This window comes from Salvelinus sp. IW2-2015, unplaced genomic scaffold (genome assembly GCF_002910315.2).
Source record: "Salvelinus sp. IW2-2015 unplaced genomic scaffold, ASM291031v2 Un_scaffold1741, whole genome shotgun sequence".
Classification (NCBI taxonomy): domain Eukaryota; kingdom Metazoa; phylum Chordata; class Actinopteri; order Salmoniformes; family Salmonidae; genus Salvelinus; species Salvelinus sp. IW2-2015.
Window position 1 is genome coordinate 120,071 of NW_019943125.1, and position 7,417 is coordinate 127,487.

At 47.1% G+C, this 7,417-nt stretch overlaps 1 pseudogene; it reads left to right on the forward strand.

Annotated features, from left to right (window-relative positions):
• LOC112071845 (pyruvate kinase PKM-like) overlaps nucleotides 1-7,417 on the forward strand; it is a 40,908-nt pseudogene that overhangs the window by 2,717 nt on the left and 30,774 nt on the right.

Consider the following 7,417-nt stretch of genomic DNA (forward strand, 5'->3'; position numbering starts at 1 on the left):
GGGGTGCACAGTCCGACCAGCACAGGGTGCATGCAGTAAAAAGCCATGACTTTTAAAGGGGAGAGGTCAGTAGTGTGAAACCCCAGAACCTGGCTACCATCTGCGCACTGGAAACAGACTTGGCTGACTGGCAGGAGGAGGAGGGAGGAGAGAGGAAGAAGGAGCACTAAAGTTCACGAAGAGCGTTCAGATCAGCTAAGACTGACTATTAAAAATCGCTAACAGTGATAATGTCACAATGAGGTGGCTGTGTGCTGAACTCACTAAAGGTTTATAGGATGAGGATGGCTGGTACTGCAGACTCACTAATAGGTTATAGGTAAGCCTACATCCAACTGGTCTTTATATCTCGGTAGATGTGAATGTCACCATATTGCTTTGACTATCCTTCAGACTAACAGGAGTAAGGCTCTATGGAATTCAGCACTGGTCTAATCCTAGGAACAGCTGTGGTGGCCTCAGTACTAATGTCCTTTCCCTTGCTTCAGTACTAGTGTCCTTTCTTGGCTTCAGTACTAAGTGTCTTTGCCTTCAGTACTGGTGTCGTCCTACTACTGACCTCATGAGTTCGTGAGAGAAGTTATTCTTGCAATGTTATCCCAGATTTGATCATCTCCTTGGCCATGTTCACTGAATCGGGAGGCGGTCGCATGTGGACAAGATGACAAGCAAGCTTATAGAGGGATATTGTGAAGTTTTGGAGGATATACCCCTACTGTGATGGTTAGAGGATATACCCCTACTGTGATGGTTTAGGAGGGATATGCCCCTACTGTGAAGGTTTTGAGGGATATGCCCTACTTGAAGTTTGGGCTACCCCTACTGGGATGTTAGGAGGGATATCTCGTATGTAGGTATTGAGGATATACCCTACTGGAAGGTTTAGGAGGGATATACCCCTACTGTGAGTTTGGAGGATATCGCCCTACTGTGAAGGTTTAGGAGGGATATACCCTACTGTGAAGTGTTAGAGGAGGGATATACCCCTACTGTGAAGTTTTGTGGCCTATTGTAGGCACACCTCACACAAAACATCGTCATGTGTGTATGAGAGTGGAGTGTAAGTGAGGTTTTCAGTGGTGAGGGTGAGAGGTCATGAGGTAGTTGACGTTGCAGTGAGGTGAGGTGAGGGCGGGAATGAGTGTGAATACGTGAAGGGAGAGGCGGTTCACCCCTCCTCATTAGTCAACAACACCCCTCCTCATTAGTCAACCGCCCTCACTCCCTTCACTATTCACTACTTCCCCCCCTCACCTCACCTCACTGCCCAACCGTACCTCACCCCTCATGACCTCTCACTCCCTCACCACTGAACAACCTCACTACACTACTCAACATCCTATACACATGGTTTTTGTGTGAGGTGTGCCTACAATAGGCCACAAAACCTTCACAGTAGGGGTATATCCCTCCTAAACCTTCACAGTAGGGGTATATCCCTCCTAAACCTTCACAGTAGGGGCATATCCCTCCACAACCTTCACAGTAGGGGTATATCCCTCCTAAACCTTCACAGTAGGGGTATATCCCTCCAATACCTTCACAGTAGGGGTATATCCCTCCTAAACCATCACAGTAGGGGTATATCCCTCCAAAACCTTCACAGTAGGGGGTAGCTAATGCATGGTGTTTGGTGCATTGTGGATGTGTCCAGAAGTGAATTCCCTCAACGTCTAATACCCATAGACTCAGGGTAGGTTGAGCATATGGAACGCTGGACCGACAGGTACTGCTGCCACAACTTGGCAAGAACAACAGTCGAATTACCTGCTATACAGCTAGAATATTACTTTGTGATATATTCCTCGCATCATTATTGATACAATTGTACACTTAGACTATACTAGGGAGTATAGACAGTAGTAAGTAAGGCTTCGAGAGTAACATTGTTTCATAATGCAGACGCTCACTCGATCTTCATATTAAAGGTCATTTGATAGATGGTATGACTGACAGGGGACCTTCATAGCGATTGTGGTGACTTTACTAATCCCTTGCTACTTTTGACCAGCCGTAAAGAGTTGCGCCTCAATGCATAAAACTTTGACGCTGTAGACCTGCAGGTAGCCTTGCTTGTATATTAAACCGGCCTCTGCTATAATGACGCTGTTTTTTTTTTTTAATAACGCTCTCTAAGAGAAGTAACTATGATGGCATGGACTAGCTTGAGCCGCGGCAGTGATGTATTATGGAACGCTCCATCGGCAGGTCATAGAGATGGATAGATTTTTGTTTAGGGCATTTTGTCTGGCATCTGCTGGATGTCAAAAAAGGGTTTTATAAATAACATTTTGGAGATTGTTTGAATTGGTGAACTGGTTCCTACTTGCGTCTTCCTGCTACTTTCGATCTTATGCCATTCGAACAACTATCTGCTGCACACAGCTTATTGGCACGAACCCATGGATGTAGATGTCGGTATTGCGGTGCCCTATATATCAGAAAATCGAGTCAAATTGTCTTATTGTGTTGCTGTTTCAACACAGCTAAAGCCATCGTTGATATACTGACATGTAGGTCCGACGCAGGAATGTTTAGTATCAAGGAGAATTACTTGTAATACTGGTCTGACTCCTCCTCTACCAGCCTGGATTTAAAAGTACTCAGAACATAGTATAGGCAAGACCCAGCTCAATTGAGGAAGCAATACCACTGCATAGCTTTAGGTTCATCTGCCCGATCAACCCAGAGAACCATAAGCCTCCACGCCGTTAACCTCTTTGAAAATGGTGAAGCCCTCCATGGTGTTTGCCACTTATGCCATGATGACACCATCCGAACAGTCTTTTGTGCAGTGTGCCATCTACATCCTCACTATGGCTATCTACATCAGCATGCGCTGGAATAATTTGTACTCGCGCTCAAACTAGATGCTGATTGAGCACTGTAGAGAACAGACGCTATAATTATAAAGATACTCCTTTTTTGTCTGAGCACTCCATCTCTGTGACTGAGCCTACAAAAAACTGCCCTCTAATTAGAGTTCCTGGCAATTAGCCAATTTTATGCACTATGTAGAGTAAACTAGTGATTTATGTCCACTTGAAGCGTGCACTGTGAGAAGTTGACCCAGGGAGGAATCAGCGAGTCGCGCTTCCCTAATTGATATTTGTCAGGTTTAGCTGTCAGAGTTTCTGGGTCAGTGAGGGCAGCTGATCCTGTTTGTTGTTGGATGGAAGGAGAAACCCATTGATGGTGGTGCTGACACGCTGCCAGTCCCTCGATCAGAACGTATTGCGCAGGGGACCTCGACCGTGCTTTCGAGACAATGGGCTAAAACGCTCACGCTAAAATACTGTTATCTGGGAATTGGCCAGGGAAGTTGTATTGTGCTTGTTTGGGGTCGTGTCTGTATTTTGGAGGAAAGGGGTCTCTCGTTCTCGTAAGTCGTATTATCTTGATTTCTAATTCTTGTGACCTTGATTTGGTACGGACATGATATTCATTATGGAATAGATATATATGAAGTATCACTTGTGTTGTGCTTAAAGCCAAACGCCGATTGCTCTAATGAAGAAGAGACTATAGCCTGCTTGTTTCAGCGCTTAACGTCGGTGACTGGAGACGTCAGAGGGGTCTCGTTTATCGGAGGTCAGTGTGGTGGGGAATGGCCGTTCATCGCTCGTGTGTGGGTGGTTGGTTGTGCCAGTGACGGGTACCAGTCACCACACTCCACTCGGAGCTCTTCATTGTGTACGAGGTCGCTTAGTGTGTGGGTGGTCAGCTCTGCTCTATGGTGGAGGTGCGGTGTGGACTAGCTGGAGACCCTACCACTTTGGGCGTTACTTCAAGACTGTTCAGGGCGTGAACTGGACAAGAGCACCTGTCTCAAGTTCATGAGTTAAGTGCAAAACACACTCTAAACGTTCGAGATGAAGCCTTCGTGACGCGTGGAGTTGCAGTGAAAATGGCAGATTCATCTAGAAACCTTGTTAAATCTATTCAACCGAATCAATAAATCCGGCAGCTAATAATCTCACTGCGCTTGATATAGCGGAGTGGTTGAGCTAGTAAAGATTTATGATGATTATTAGTCGCTCAAGTCGTCCTAGTTGGATCAGCTAGGCCCCGCCCCCGGCCTACATCCTCCTCCCCTATCCTCCGTGAAAATGTTCCAGGGTTTCATTCTCTTTCCACATTATAAGTAAAGTAAAACCCGAACAACTTTCAGATCGGTAGTCCATTTTACCATTGCTACATTTGTCTCTAGCATTAAATGATCGCACGGCTGGTACTCATGGTTCGGGTAGGACGCGTGGACTGAGACACTTCGTCTTAGCATTGGCGTGGAGCAGGTGAAATCCAGTATCTAGTAGCACGCACATCAAGCCTGGATGAGGAGTACCGGGTCACTCTCTATGACTTAGTGGGATGGGATCTTATGTGTATCTAGCACGCTAAGTAGCAGAGCATCGCACTAACGTACTCAAAGCCACACGCTGATGCGCACAAGGGTCCAACGGAGCCTGCACTGTCAACCACTTCAGTTGAGCCCCGACATCACACAGAATACAGTTGTTGGCGGAGTACTTCTAAGTGATATTTAGGAAGCTAATTGGCACTGAAAAAATCGAATATCAAAGACCATGCGACCTAGCTCAGTCCAAACCTATCGAACTCTCTTCAGAGTTATCTAGAGAGGCTTCGCGTTGTCAAATTTGTCTGGAGAAGGTGGTTAAGTGTAGAACATTAAGACCCAGACTCGCTCCAAATAGGAGTGAAGTCGATCAATCTCACCAGTCCCTTGATCTGCAACTCAGACTTCCACTGCAGTCACTTTGGCACACACTCCGCTGGCGGCCTTGCCTCCTGTGTCAGGCATAGCCGACCGCAAAGTGACAGCTCGGGTTACAGAACAAAGTCCTAGACAAATACTAACACATTTAAAAAATCACCTCATAATACCTCGGAGCATAATATAGAAGAATATTTACTCAACTCGTGTAGGTTCTCTATCGCGTGCACATACTACATTTCCATTCGGGCACACTTCAAAAGGCTCATCCAGTCTACGTTAAGGCCGTGTTTCTTCCATAGTCTGACTTCCTCCCCTCCTCTGCGGGACTATCCCCCTCATCAGTGAGGGGTACTCCTTTCAGAGGGATCTTCTTTCTTCACGACCCCCTAGGCACTACGAATCCAAACTCAGCCATTTAGATAATTAAATAACAAGGAAAAGCGCATATTGATTGAGGTTTGGCACGCTTGTAATCTCCTTCCAGGTATATCTGCAAAGCAAGCCGTCTGCATAGTGCTGAGTGCGGCGCGTAGACAGGGACCTGCTTAAGATCGAGGCACATGTGTCCATTTCTGTGCGAACACTCAGACTCGCGGAGGGGGTGTGGGGCTGCGCGCGAGAGAGGCGGGGGGGAATGGAGCTGGCGACGGATCGGGACGAGGGGGGGGGGGGTGGAGGGGGAGGCAGGGAGGGAGGGGCGTGCATCAACAGAGCCAGTCGCGTGGGTGGTGGGGTCAGTTGGCACAGGGCCGATGCAAAGCAATCACTATTGGCGGATACGCCCTCATTGCACGCTTCAAGCAAGCGATACCATGGAGGGTAAAAGCTGCCTCCTTTCGCTTATTTAGGTGCGCGCTCAACTCATAGCAGCTGTGCCAGGGCGAGTCTCTCTGTAAAAGACGTTAAAGTCGTAATACACCCCCTCCCTCATTAAGTCAACAACCACGCAGCCTTTGAGGCTGCCACTATCATTATTGCAAAGCAACAGCCTGCGTTGTTTCTTAGCTCACTGTTTTCTCGAATTTAGTGTTTGAAGACAGCATAAACAACACCGTGCCAAGAGCTGTATGATAGGGGCACAAACGTTCCCATTCAGTTGTTAGACGGAATTCGTAATCCGAAGGCAGTTCTCACACCCGAACCCCATCCTCCTGCCCTACGATTAGCATGCAACGAATCCTATGTACCTCTCCTTCATTAAGTCAAATTACAACGACTCGTCTTAACACTTATCTCCTCATCCCTCCCTAGTCGCCAACCCAACACGTCCTCCTCATTAGTCAACAAACGCTTTCTCCCTCCCTCATTAGTTGCAACTTAACACCCCCGTTTTTGCTTCGCACCGTCATCGTGAGGGTAATAGGACCACAAGTGTGGCACAACGCGATAGCACCATGGACGCACTCTCGCCAGATCATCTATACCTCATTAGTCCAACAACACGCCCTCCTCATTACGGTCAACTAACACAATCGCGCCGTCCGCTGATCATATAGTCCAATGTTCTAGAGACTAGCGCGTCCTCATTAGTCCACCTAAATGCACACTTCGCCAGTGTGCGCGTCATTAGTCTCACGGAAGATTTCCTCGTATAATCAAGAGACCGCTCCTCATTAGTCTGTACTCACACACACCGATGTGAGCCTACCACTCATTTGAAGCATAGCAACCAAATTCCAACAGGCAATTTTCAATAGGCCTCTCCAGTTAGTGCAACATACAACGTGCGGACGTGAGCTCGTATGAGACGTCCGCTCCAGAGTGTGAGGATCAGTAATGAGTCAGATTGCATTTCATGCAGTACCTTCACTAAACACGGGTTACCTTAATGTTTTTAATCTCAACCTCAACTTTTCCTCCCCTACCCACTCACCGATAGCAGCATAGGGAGTCTTAAATGGTAGGTCTGTACACGCCCAAATTCTTAAGTTAATCATGTTTGGTTATCATTGTCACCGTTCTGACTACTACAATTCTCAGCGAGCCAGAAAAACCTTCGATGGACCTGGCTGGTCACTCCTTCCAACTGACGGAACCTCACTACAACTACGTTGATCACACATGGTACAGCCATACTCGTTATTACGCACATGGTGTCTTTTTACATCGTTGTGTGAGGTGTGTTGCCACAGATACGGCTGTAATCCCACAAAACCTTCACAGTAGGGGTATGAGGTACCGCGTCCTAAACTTTGGCAAAGGTAGGTCGGTCAGTTAGTCCCCTCCTAGACTTTCAAGTAGGGGGCATAATTCCCGTATCCACAATCGCTGTCACAGCAGGAGCGGTGTTACTCATACATGACCATCTCTCAGAACCATTCAGCCCCTCAACAAAAAACAACAGTTAAGGTAACAGCATAAGATATCCTAAAAGAAATAAAGAGGGGTATATTCAACCTGCCAAGTTACTGCGCCCCTGGGTGTGCTACAGTAAAGGGGGTTATAATCCCTGCCTCAAACATCACGTGGGGTATAATTCCCATCCGAAAAACTGTCATACAGTAATGGTCGGTAGTAATTCCAACATTCCTAAAGACCTTCAACGGAGTAGGGGTGATTAATTTCCCTCCTAAATATATCCTTCCACAGGTAAGGGGCCATACCTCCCTCAGAAGAGAATCTTTTGCACGTAAGGGCGGGGGGAATAGTCCCTCTAAACCATCACGCAGTTAAGGGGCT